At 45.5% G+C, this 14,243-nt stretch overlaps 1 pseudogene; it reads right to left on the reverse strand.

Annotated features, from left to right (window-relative positions):
- The window catches only part of LOC118227517, a 516,632-nt pseudogene that overhangs the window by 199,372 nt on the left and 303,017 nt on the right, over window positions 1–14,243 (reverse strand).

Raw genomic sequence — 14,243 nt, forward strand, 5'->3', positions numbered from 1 at the left:
CCCCCCCCCGGCGCTCGTACCGCGGCCCCCCCGTTAAAGCCCCAGGCGTCGCGGACGCTCCTGATGGAGGACCCGGCCTTGTTATGACGTTCTCACATCGGCTGCGATGTGACAGAAACCACTCCATAAGCCGCAAAATAATCACGGTCAACTACTGGAACAACGATCAGCGACTCAACCCCCCCCCCCACCTCACCTCACACGTCTGCTCTGAGTCACTCTCTCCACTCTCAACATCTCCCCCTCCCTTTCTCACCGTTTCTACCTCGTACTGACCCCCCCCCCCCCCCCGGAACTCTCCCTCTCCTCTACTCCGGTTCCTCCATTATCTCCCCTCTACTGTTTCTCCCTCGCCCTCTACCCCATTTCTCTCTATCTCTGTGCTGTCTCCCCCCTCTGTTTCTCATCTGTCTCTGTCTCCCCGTTTCTCTCTCTCTCTCTATCTCCCCTCATTCTCTCCCCCCTCTTCTGATCCCTCTCTCCGCTGTTTTTTCCTCTCTCCCTCCCTCCCTCTCTCTCTCCCTCAGTCTCCCCTCTTCTCCTATACCCTCTCCCCCTGTTTCTCTCTCTCTCCTCTCCACATACCCCCACCCCCAGTCTCTGGTCACATAACTCATCGTCCTTGTCATCGTTTCGCTTTCGCAAGCGCCGTTCGCTCGCGGCGAAGACGGAGAATCAAACGGGAGCGCGTGCCGCCCGTGACGGGGTGCGTGTGGGGGTGAGGCGGGACCCCTCCTCCGCCCTCCACCCTCCGCCCGGAGGAGAGCTCCATCTCGGTCGACCACAAAGCGAACAGGGCTTATTTGCTATTCCAGCGGGTTCATTGCTTAAATATGTTCCCAGCTTGACTGATGTGATCCGGAGGGAGGCCGGGGGGGGCTTTGATTTCTCTGTTTATATAAGGCAGGGCTGGCTGGGTGTCCCGCCCCCCCCCCCCCACCCAACCCGAAAAAACCAGAGCACCGCATCGGCGGGAACGAGGAAGGCCGCGGCGAGCCAAGTCATCCTGAGCGCACGCTCCCCCCCCCCCACGTTTTTCCCTTGTTAGCATCCAGGGCTCTGTCTTTCCCACATCCCTCGCTTCCAGAGCGGAGGCAGGGGTCAGAACTAAATTAGGGGGAAAATCGGGGATCATAATTTCCTCTCTGGTTCCCTTTGAGAAGCACCGGCCTGCTGCCATGACACAGACTGACAGAAGAACAGAAAAACTGATTATCTGAGGAGAAGGGCCGCCCTGTAAGAGGCTTAGCGGCGTGGCTGACGCTCGTTTTTCGGAGATTACGCGATGGCGTACGTCTGATACCAGCTCGGCGTGCCGGTGGCGGGCGGAGCAGGAGCGCCAGAGGCGAGGCTCTCCACGAGGGAGCACGAGACCGCCAAGGGGGCTTAACGAAACGCGGCCTGACATCGCCGCCTTCCAGACCGTTTATACCGCCGGCTCCCTCCCTCCGTTTCCAAACTGAATCCACTTCCAACGGCCCACAATGCATTGTGGCCGCCTAAACTCTTATTTTCCTCACGAGTTGGTCAGAGAAAAACGCTTTATCTAATCCCGTTATGGGGGGGATAAAAAAATAAAAATAATTGGCAGAGCAGTGTGGCGTGGGAGTCTCTCTGCTTGCACATACTGTATGCTGAAAAATCAGTAATAAATAAATAAATAAAATAAATCTTTTTAACACGCAGATCTGAGATGGAATCCTGAGAAGATGCTGGTGGCACAGTCTGGGGTCCACCTCTGCTCCCTCTGTCTCTTCTCTAGAGCAGATGTCCCTGACTGACACACAGTGCCTGCCAGGGTGGCATCGCCATGGAGAGCGGGAGGGAGGGGGGAGGGGGGAGGCTGGGGGGGGGCGGGGGGCTGGGACTCGGGCCTGTGAAATCCCTGCATAAGCAGTGTGTGTGCGTGTGTACAGTATGTGTATGTGTGAGTGCACATACAGTGTATGTATGCGCCTTTGTGTGCATGTGTGTGTGTACGGACTGCACATATGCATGTATAGTGTGTGTGTGTGTATGACTGCACATATGCATGCATAGTGTGTGTGTGTGCAGTGTACGTGTGAGTGTGTGTGTCTCCTTACTTATTATTCCTATAAGGTCTGAACACGAATGAGAATGTTTGCCAACACAACAGGCATTCACAAACGTTTGAACTATGACTGACAACTCTATACAAATAAAAATGCACCGTTTTACTAAATCTATGCGATGGTGATTTTTTTTTTACAACTTTCACTGGTGCTACTTTTTCAGTACAGCCTGTACTACAAAATGTGAACATGGCATGCTAATGCTAAAGAGGAAGCTTAACATGCTGCATTTAAGTTTTGATTTTGGAACAGCAACTTCAGCCTATGTGACTGATTTGCGAGAAAGCCACAGATGCCTTCGCTAATTGACAAGATTTTTTGCAAGAACAACTGGAGGGCTTCTCGCAAACATATTACCATCGTTTATTAATCAGTCTTCGTTAGCGCTCGCATAATCGCACATTTCTATCTGGCCATATGACGTTTCGAAACTGCCAAATATAAGTGCTATGATGCCTCTCGTTAATACATGCGGGGGTTGTAACGTCTGTCCCGACGCCGGAATCATGCGGCTAGGGATTCATCGCGGTTCTGCAACGTGACGCCTCATTATTGCCTGTTCACCTGCTGCTCACCTGAGCTAGGAGAGGGCGCTCCAAAGGGCACACATTTGCTAGATAGAACACATTTCACCGCCCATATGTTCAGAAGGTGTTCACCTCTGCTCCTACGCATATATATATTTTTTTTAAAACTTCCAAAAGGCGCCTCAGAAATACTTTGCTTCAATAGTTAAGCCTTGTTGAGGGACAGCTAACTCTGCACAGTCATGGATGTGCCCTAAAGAAATACACCCATCTTAGTGCTATCTGTATTGGATAAGTTAACATAATCAATTATTAATAAATATGACTGCAGTGACCTGATGAAAAATGCATTTGGGAGGGACCGCAGGGCCCTGTTTACTCCCTCGTGTCTGAGGTGTTTCGAACCCGACATCATGCATCACGCCCGCCACATTCTAATTAAACGGCCGGAGGTGACGAGTCACACCTTGGCAGTGACCCGAGAAAAACTTTTCTTTTTCGTTTGCGTTTCCTTTGAAGTACATAATGAGTCTTTCTGCAGCGTGACGAGGATGACTGACGCCCAACACAAACGATTCTAAAGTCTAAATGCAATTCTGAATACACTGACGTCCCCAGCATCACAGCGACAAGTGCACACATTCAAATTATTCAGGATACATTAAAAAAAAAAAGTCAAGGCTCATTTCCACCCTTGCTATCTTATCATTTGAAAACAGTACAAAACAGCAAAATAAAAGGTTATGTTTGGCCTCTAAATAAATACTAATGTACTTTTAACATCATAAAGCCTGTATAAAATGCAACCAAATTAAGACTTTGTATTTTAGAAAATAAAAATGTGCGAAAATGGTCTGCTAAATTCCTTCCTTTTTAAATAATGCATTAAAGAAAAGAAAATCAATGGATGTTGACGCTGTTGATGTTGAACTATGGAGTTGTGCCTCAAAGCAACAGCCTACTCACACTGGCCTCTAAATCTCTCCTTCTGTCAAATCCTGTAAGCTCATCTATCCATTTCTAACATGCAAACAGGTGTGCCTATTGAATCATTTCAGCCTAAAACATCCTCACACCAGGCAGACAGAATTCAATGAATATGTAATGGGCACATTGATTTTGCAATCGTAGTTAATGGCAGTGAAGGCTGAGTTAAACTCTATTTTAAAAATGGACGTCCGCTCAAAACAATGAAACTACAACTCCCAATTGTTCTACGTCCAGAGCAATCTACACTATGACCTGCATGACACCATGCATTATATAAGCAACAAGCAAGCTCCAATTAATCATTTACTGTACAAGAGTAGGTTTTAAACTACACTGTCTGTGTGAGTGAATGGTGTGTGTGCCCTGCGATACATTGGCGGCCTGTCCAGGGTGCATTCCAGCCCCTCGCCCAATGCACGCTGGGACAGGCTCCAGCACCGTCCGTGAACCTGCCCAGGATAAGCATATAGATAATGGATGGATGAATGGATGGATGTAGCACAGACAAGCACGCTCTGTCCTCTAAAACACGTGCTTCTGTGAGCCAACGCTTCCGTTTCAATTATCGGCCCACCAGCCATTGCTCTGGAGGGGGGCTTGTTAGTTGTGCCGAAAAACAGCGGGCTCCTGGCTCACCGGAGGCGGAGAAACGGACAGCCCCCTGGCTGACTCACCCGCCAAACAGTCCGCTGCTGTCCGTTTTTGGGTGGTCCACTCGACAGTCACCTCAAAATGGGGTCTGTTGTGTTCTGGCAAGCGACGCACGGAGGCCTTTTTCACAGCACCATTAAAACGGATTAATTGCTGCTCATCCAGAGATTAATATCTCAGGTGGCCCATAAAAGTCAGATGGCCTTTACATTTAAAAAGTGAGCTATATTTAGCCAGGATTTCATCAGCAATGCCTTCATATTTCTGTAATTAAATAATATCTTGCTATGGTGATTAAATGGTGGACCACAGCCACGTCTTTGCACAGGGGGGGAAACTTTCCAAACGAAAGCAACAATCAAAATGCTTAAGGCTGCGTAGACGAAAGTCACTGTCAAAGTAATAAATGAAAATATATTTTCAGAGGCATGTCTATGTAATTTAATAAAGGCATAAGACAAACTTGAATAAATCTCCCCTGTCTGGTGGCTGACAGTCTTTTCTGTCCTTATTAGCTTGCAACCAACCAATGCGTCCTTATTGGTCATCCAGAACAACGAAGAACAAAGCAGGAATGTTTTGCATCAAAGTTGCATCACCTTCTTCAATACACAGTGGTGTCTGCTGCCAATATAACTGCAGTGGTGTTAAGCTCAATTTCAGAGCACATGACAGAAACAGAAATATGGTGGGCACTATTCGGCAATATAACAGGTGAATGATTACCCTTTTTTGAGCAGAAAGGAACTACATGGCAAGAGCGCGGCGTCAAACATTACAGATTTTTTACTAGAGCTTATTTGCAGCTGAATTTACAACTTTGCCCAGGGAGGAAGCGTGAGCGGGGCCTGTAAGACACCCTACTTTGTGTCTCCTCAGAGTACAGGCGCGTCTGAGTCATTTAACTCCCTCTATTAAACACCGACAGAACTTAACTGTCACATCTGGCAGGCAAAAACATAAACAAAACCGCTCCCACATTTTAAGGATCGCGAATCACAGCACGAAACACGAGCCAGGCAAATTTGAAGGTGCTGTTGAAAGTAAATATTCATATTCCTTACAGAACGAGGAACGTTTGAGGCCCAGTATGACTGCATTCTATCTCCTGTCTGACTCAGGCAAAGGTCCAAGCTGCTATTCAAGTGTTTGATTAGCCACTAATTAACGCAGTTACACAATTAAACCGCCCGCTGAAGCGAACGCTTTCCCCGGAACAGACCGTAAAGGTTTCGGTAATTGTCTGCTCCTGGCCTAAATTAAGATCTGGGCCTCCCCGTGCTTTCCCCACCTCTGGATCGTATCCTGAAAAAAGAAAAAAAAAAAAAGAAAAGAGAAAAAACCGAAGCCGCGTGGTGCGTTCGACATGTGAAATCAATTTCAGCCGCAAAAAAAAAGTGGGCGGCCTCTGCCCTACCCCCGCATCCCCGATCAGAAATAGAAACGGCGTACAGGTCGTTCTCCGAGACGGCGGGCCGCCGGGTTGCCCACCGCGTCACTGCTGCGAGCCGCACGCTTACTGCGTGACAGACACAGTCATCCACAAAATCACTCAACGGAGCATGTCACAGGACTGCATTCGACCCTTTGAAGAGCTGGGTTTTTTTTTCTGGAATGTTCTATTCCAGCGTTCTAGAACTCAATCGCTTTCAAGCACCACTAGTGATTGTTACATCAGCATTAGAATGTTCAGTTGAGAACATTCTAATCCCATGTTTGAGATCTTGCACATTAAAGGGCAAAAACACAAACACACACACACACACACACACACACACACATACACGCACACACCAATAAAATGGAATTAGCAAAGATGACAATACAGCAAAATGTGGCGATTCAGCCACGGGTTCTGTGTGAAATGACGTCTGCATGTGACCAATGCAAGAAAAAGCGAAAATAAAGAGCACACGGGTGCAAGACTTTGTAGAGAGATAAACAGTGACTTGCACCCTATCCAATTTCTCTTCTTCCAAACACACCACAGATGGCCTGGAGCTCGGTCTCAGGCCCATGACAAAACATGCCTTTTCTTTTTCATTCCACATACATTATGAATTAGTCACATAAATTAATGAAAGCACTTATTTATGTCATGTTTATTTATGCTTCAGGATTGTCACTTGACTCCATTTGCCCTCCTGAAATGCAATACCTCCTCTCCCCCAAAAAGAAAAAAAGGGAAGCAGAACCGACTAATTAAATGCCAGCGCTATCAGTTGAATGGCCTTTGTTTCGGCAATAATCTATAGCAAACACCAGAAAGGTGGCATGCTGGGAGCTTTCCTTCACTAGGCCGTCCCTGTAATAATTGCAGGATAATGGCACCCATTCCAAAATGTACTTTTACGAGAGGCAATCAACTCTCGTCTTCAAAGCAGAATCTTTCTTTTTTTTTTTTTTTGGCAAACTAAACACACGTACCACAGCATGCATTCTTTCACCGCGGTGTGTTTTGGTCTGCCAAGTCAACCGAAGGGATTCTGAAGTCCTTTAGAAAACACAGAAGCTTGATTCGTAACAGCAAAAAAAAAAAAAAAAAAAGTTAGATAATAATTCCCGCTGGCTATCAGTCAAACAGGGGCGCTTTTAATTTGAAGCCAGCTCTGGCACCGCTGCTCCCAGTACTTCCCACATCACTTTTGCTGCCTGTCTGTGCCTCTCTGATCAATACCTGTGATGCCACGACCAGCCGGGAGCTCGGTTTTCTTTTTTTCCCAACCAGGTGCAATCTGCCCCCTACAAAAAAAGGCCACATTGGTCCTGTTCCCCACCTGCTCCCTGTGCACCTTCCCTCTCACCTCTCTGAGCAGTCCAGCCAGGGAGTCTCACTCAGAGCCCAAACGTTTGAACGGAAGACGCGTTCGGGTAAACGCCTGTGCTCTACGCTTTAACATGTATCCAGACCCTGGGCTGGACACGGGTTTGCTGGGGAAGTGTTCATGTTTTGTCTGGATTCTCACCAATGGATAAACACAGAGATTAAAGGCCTTAAATGAGGCCTGACCTGTACATGAATTATTCAACCAAACTGGGATTCTTCATCATGTTTCTATTCATCTCCAGGGAAATAAAATATGGCCTGGTATACAAAAAAAAATTATTAAATAAACTGGTAAGAAATTTAGAAATTTTATTTATTTAAAAAAAAAAAGGAACATCCACGACTACAGCATAATTGAATGCTGACACCGGTAGTAAAAGAGGTACGAGAAAACACGAAAGTAATCATCTCATGGCATAGCTTTTCAATACAACCTTTTTTAAAAGTGTAATTTTATGACCCTAACCCCCCCGTCCCCGCCCCCGTCCCCCCAGCTCTCTCTGTGCTAGTTTATGCCATCGTAGCATGACGGAAAGGCCAGATGCGCACCTGGTATCGCGATCTCGCCTTGCGCTGTTGCCCGAGGAAGCCGGAGTGTGTCTCTGTAAACACGGGCCGCTTTTGTCTCTGATGAGCGTGAGTAAGCGCGCCGGTGATAGCACATCCACGCTAAACAAAGGGACGAAGGTCACCAATGTCACACCGGGGAGCCAGGGTCACCATCACTGTCAGGCGGGGGAAGAGCCTGATCGCTTCAGCCGCCAGTGATGTCACCGGTTGCCATTTGCTCGCCAGACGTTCTTCGATGGCGCTTTTCCTTAATTGGCGGAAACGGTTCCTTCTGATACGCTCCCTCAAAGGCAGATTACGCCGAGCTTTTGTGTTCTCATTTATTTAAAAAAAAAAAAAAAAAAAAAAAACCAAACACTAACGCAATTTACGGAGGGAAGTTATCTATTGTACTCCATGTCGGTTGGCTTTGCTGATACTGCATGCGCGGAACCAGTAATTCCCACAAAGGATAACATCCTCCCCGATCTCTGCGTTAGCCCCAAAAGCTGAGATTCACATTAAGACCAAAACAAAAGAACGGAAAAATGCTACGTCTACCTTATTTCAAATCTTCAAAGTCTGTGACTCAATTAGGCCAATACCTCCTTTCAAAGCAATGGCCTACCTTTGTTCCTTGAATGCAGGGCTATTGCAGAGATCTTTTGACAAGCCATTGAAAGAGATGTACAACCAGACAAGATAACATTATTAACTTGTCTTCAATGGAATTACCCCCCTTCATACTGTCAATATGCAACACTGAAAATAAATGCAACTGGAAAAAGGGCCACTGCACATCAATAGACTCTCTACTTCAGTTGCTGAGGGCTCTAGGAATTTTCCATAAATTTGTAAATTCAGTTCACAGTTTCTTCAGGAACTAAATGCACGCCCTGGTCAAATTATTCCGCTCGATGGTACAGTGGTTTCTGCCTTGTCTTTGCATCCCACAAAGCCCCTGGTTCTATTGTTTATTTGCAAAATGCTTAATTCATTTTTTTTTTTTACCCTTTGCACATGTAAACACAGAATATGTCTGCAATGCATTTGTAGATATACAATCGTCTGCTAATTGGAGCCTTTACATATGCTTGGCCCCCATTATTGCTGTTTGCGACTATATGTATTAATTCATTTATTTACTGTAGAAAAAAAAAGAAGAACAGAAAAAAAGCAGAACAGGCTAATTAAAATGCCAGTGCTATCAATTGGATGGCAAACACAAAGGAGAAGAAAAAGAAGAAGAATAAGAAGAAAGGAATCGTTATTTTCAGCAGCAGCAAGTGACTCTTTCCAGGCATGTAGGAAAAGCCACTGATCATACTTTCTTTTGCACGTACGTGTATTTTCCCCCCTTATGCACAGGAAATCAAATGAATGCTGTACCCTAATTAAAGAGTTCAGAGACCATCACAGAGCAGTGCGACGGTTGGATGACCCAGATGGAACTGATTGGTTGTGAGGAAAGAGGTGCTTACCTCTGCAGAGATCACTGAGTATGACTCTGTCTCACCCTTGAACCTCATACTGTGTAGCTGTCTCATAAATAATCTCCTACTTCTCTCTCTCATTCTCTCTCCATCCCTGCATTTCTCTGTCAGATCTCATCATCCTGTCAGCACTTAAGATTGGATAATAGCTTAATTGAAGCCCAAATTCTTTTAAACTACTTATGTACTTATCTTCTATTAAATTAATGATTAAATTAAGAGTTTGGGACAGCATCCCATATTGGGGGGGGGGGGGGGGGTGGCAACATGTCAACCTGTCAACTCTTATAGTTAAATTAAAAATCCTTTATAGAGCTTGATATCTTTTCCTTTATTGGGTTTGAACTGATTGTAAGGAAATCTTAGACACAAGGAATCTAGAATCTAGAAATGTTCACAAGTGGAATTCAGAAGGGGGAGGATAGGATGTGGACGATACCTATCAGACGGGTCTATTAAATGGACAGAGAGACAGAGAGAGGGAGGCCGGGATCGAGTGTTTGCAGCTGGGGGCTTAAGCCATCGACGAGCCAAAGACACAACTTGGCAGAAATAAGAGTTCACATGGACACTGACCCTGACATTGATCTGTGAGGATGGCCGGTTTCAGGCGAAGCCGGTTGAGATGTTTACTGAATTTTTCTTGCTGCTTACACATATTTAAAAATGTAATTAAGCACAGGCCACCGGCATCTCAAAGCAACTGCGAGTCAACTTGACGCCGGTGGTCAAGAACGTCGGACAGGAGACCACCTACAGGGCTAAAGAGCAAAACAAGATGCGAAAGCGTAAGCATCGTAAGTCACTCCGGGTGAGGCTCCCGCAGAAGCGCGATGAGCTGCGTCTGGCAGGATGGAACAATGGCATTCCAATCGTGTTCTGACCAACGAGGATTAATGCGGGAAGCATGGGGCTTACAAACGGGGGGGGAGGGGGGGGGGGGGGGGGGGGGGAATGACACAGCTGACCAAATCCCTCCAGCTGGGAAACGGATTTGCTGTACAGTGTACACAGCAACAGGCAAAGCAAGAGAGAGAGAGAGAGAGAGAGACAGAGGGCGAGAGACAAAGAGAGAGAAATTAGCGACAGTAAGAACTGTAGAATGCGTGAGAGCCAAATTCGAATGCACACGCACAATTTTGGGTTCTGTCACTGTGACCTGGAGCGGCTTTGATTTTCGAGGGCCCCCGTCATGCATTTCTGAGTTCGGTTAGTCGTCCCATCCTGTTGCCCACGAGGAGGGCCCCTGGGCCACCTCCAGTTGGTTAAACTTCTCTTAGAACGTGTACGCTTGGAGCCTTAAGGATACTCGCCGAAGAAACCAAGAACACTGGCTGTAGCGTTGTCATTTTAATATTTCACCAAGAAGGGAGAATTCATTTAAATTCATTCCGTACCGCTCCTCAAAACCGAAGAAAACTTTGAAGGATACAAAGTATTCAGAATTTCTCCTGGGTTAACTTAGGAGTTTTAGTGCGGCAGGGGTTTCTAAAGTTAACATTCTACACGCGATTCAGATTTTTTTCTTTTTCAATAAATAAAATAAAATAAAATAAAATAAATATGACATTCACGTCACACGATAGCAATATTTTCCAAAGTCTGCAAACACCACAGTACCCCCTGTTGTGTGGGTACAATGTAAACAGTGTCTTAGACAGATGTCTGAGTTACAATAGCACCATAATTTCACTGCGCTCAGGGGTCCAAGCTAAATTTCTAAACGAAGAGCATCTTTCCATGTCCCCAAATAACAGTATAGATGGCGGTGTGTGCTTGTTTTATAAACAACATCATTTTTTTATGGATTACTGATGTTTTTCCCACCATTCTGAAAGATGAATAAACAAACCGTATAATCTTGCACAAAATACTGGTATATCCAAAACAATGGGATTTCCAAGAAAAACCTATTCTTTTTTTTCCATTTACCAATACAGCATTATGTTTACAGTCTTCATATTACCTTTATATGATTAAAGGATTATATTATATCACTGTAATTTCACAACTCACTGAACACCCCCAAAATCTGTTGTAGGTGGGATTTAAGAGAGGTGCTATGGTAATCATATGACAACACTTAATAATTCATCATTAGGAGATTAAAGCATCTAAATACCTGTAATTTGGATGGTAGGAGACACACAGGTTACAGCAGCCATGGCTCGAAAGTAAAGCAATAAGTCATTTTTCTTATCCGATTTATTCATTACTGCAAGTCTTTGATATGTTTTATATTTTGGGCAAAAATATACCAAAACAAAACACCCTATATTCTTGACTTATACAATAAAAAAATTTAAAAAATGATTATTATGAAGCCAATCAATAACAAGCTGACAAAATCTACAGGAAATGACATCATTTGTAGTTTACGGCATAAAAAGCAGAATATACCATTATGAACCTTCCTCTTAAAAAAGGACAAGGATGAGATGGGGGGGTTTGGGGGGTGGGGGGTGGTTACCCCTGCTCACAGTATCACGCGTGATGCACGACTTCTCGACAGGATTGGTTCTTTAGCACGCGGTGTATATTGCGAGAATAAAATTTTTTTTTTTTTAAATCATTGGGGAGGGGGAGGAACCGCAGAGATAAAAGCCACAGTGGGGTTCCGCGCTAACAAGACCCCGAATCGTCAGAGAGCCCTCCAGACACGTCCCGGCTGACTCCCGAGGAGGCGCACATCAGAGTTTTCGGGAGGATCAGTGGCGACGCGGCGCGGCGCGGCGCGCTCTTCTGACACGACGCAATTCAGAGGAATTACAGGAAGCCGCCTTCGCGCTCTCCGCGACAACATGGCTGAAAGTAACCCGGGCAACGGGGTGCCATTTTGAAGCGGTCCTACGCACAACAACATTATACATATTTATTTGTTGGCTTGCTTTTTTATTTTTTTTATTCAAATGGATGGCTGTGCCAAAAAAGAAAAAAGAAAAAGAAAAACTCGCTGAATATTTCACAGAATGAAACATTAAGGGGAGGGGTTCGACGGGGAATGGAACTGGCAGAGGATTCGGTGTTTTTACTTTTGACAAAAGGCAGCGGATCGCGCCCTTTGTGCTGGGCGGACGGCGTGCCCCTGGACACGGGGACGTGAAAAGGAAGAGCGTGCGGTCAGAGCTCCCTCCTTTGATTCGCCACCTCCGGCTCCCCCAGGATGGCTGAAGATCTGCACCGGCCTCGTCGAGCTGTTGTGGTGGCAGCAGGGCAATGTTCATCCCTGTCTCAAATGTCCCCCCCCCCCCCCCCCCCCCCACCTTCAAAAGCTCACCCACTTTGCGCACGGCTGCCTCCCTCCAATCCCCCCCCCCCCCCGCCCCACCTCACCAGAGGCGCACTGGACTCGGGTGACCTGAATTTCCTGTCTCTATTACTGCAATCTAAAACCAAGGAACGATTGGCAGCAACACTCCACATGTGATTTACAGCAGCGTTTCGATTCTCCATTGTGCTTTTCTTTCTCGTTTCTTTTTTCTTTTTTAAAGGAAAAGTTCACCGGCGTGGAAGGGAAACTGCTCTTGGAAAGCCTCTGCCCTGAACTTTAAAGGATGTATTTGAGTGCAAGAAATAGCATTAACTCTTAGGCAGTGCTTACTGCAGATGATCAGGGCTTTCCAACACCTTTCTGAAAAAAATCTAATACAAGATACAGTAACACAGCCACTGGGGCTATGTTCATGTTAAAATGTCAAAAACCTGTAAACAAATTAAATTAAATGTTTGAACATCTTTAAATGTAAAATTTTTTTTTGACTTTTATGAATGCTCTCTATAAACTTAGACTTGATATTAAAATTTGCTCGAAAGTATTAATACTATTTCGCTTTCTGCACCTAATACATGTTGAGTAAAAACCTTAAATTATACACAGAAACTTCACAGCCATCTGCCTGTCAGTGAATCTAACATTTCTCAGAACTCTAAACAGCAATATTGCCTGCAGTGATTCCATTCACCTAAAGAGTTAAACTGAACATCCTTGCAATTATAAATCCAAACCAAATGTAGCAGAATAAAATAAAAAATAACAACTAGATATTAAGAAATGTGTTTGTTACTACAACATTGCCCTTCCTCCCTTAGGGCATTTCAGCTAATGATCTGGAATATGTTGGCTTCAGAGCATCGTAAAGTCAGTGTTTTTATAAATTCAGATCATAATTGCTCCAAATTAAAAAAAAAAAAATAAAAATGCAAATTCAGCAGTCTCTTCCTCTGCACATCACTAATTAAGACAAAACAATGCTAATTTCACTTATTTAATAAGGGGCTTTTTTTAAGGTCATTTAATTTACAGACAACACCTGTATGCAGTTTTCTGTGCAGAATGCACCCACCGCACATCAGGACTGAAACAGCCGAAAGCACAAAGACAATTACTCAAACCACGGAAAGCGAACTGAAGTAAAAATGAATCCGCTTTTTGGTGAGGTACACAGCTGTTTATATTACTGTAAATGGTTACACAGGTAGACCACACTCAGTTAACTCCAAATGCCTACACTGTATGACCCGTTCTGTACAAATACTGAGAGAAAACCCATAAAACACTCCAGCACCCTGTAAGACCTTGGAGGTGGATGAACAAACCCTACTTCCAAAAAAAATATTTCCAGACACGTCAAATTTAAAAAACGCACACCAAAATGAAGGGCGCGGGCACGTGAACGCACTTTAAACGCGGCAAAAACGTGGTAAAAAAAAAAAAAAAGTCTGTACCTCGTCCTACTCTCACAACAGTTCAAAACCCGCACGTCTCCTCTGGTTGCAGGAGCGCGATTTGCACTTCAAACCGCCGCGCCCCGTTAATCAGCCATTGTGCGTGCTCCTTCAACCGTCTCCACGCTCCCAAACGTCTCGGAGGAGTCTCGGAGCTGGGGGGGGGGGGCTCACAAAGCCATCTTTGATTACGCCGCGGCCCCTGGGGGGGGGGGGGGGCAGGGGGGGGGGCGGGGGCAACTTTATCAAAACCGCCTCACATCCTTGTGGGGGAACAGGTGACTCCACCGTGTGTGGAGTTCGCCTTTTATTCTTCAGAGCGCGGCCGTCGAAGCCCCGATTAATTCCCTTAAAGGGGCGTGGCACGTCAACGGACCTGTCTGCCCAC

The sequence above is a fragment of the Anguilla anguilla genome, chromosome 5, assembly GCF_013347855.1.
Source record: "Anguilla anguilla isolate fAngAng1 chromosome 5, fAngAng1.pri, whole genome shotgun sequence".
NCBI classification, from domain to species: domain Eukaryota; kingdom Metazoa; phylum Chordata; class Actinopteri; order Anguilliformes; family Anguillidae; genus Anguilla; species Anguilla anguilla.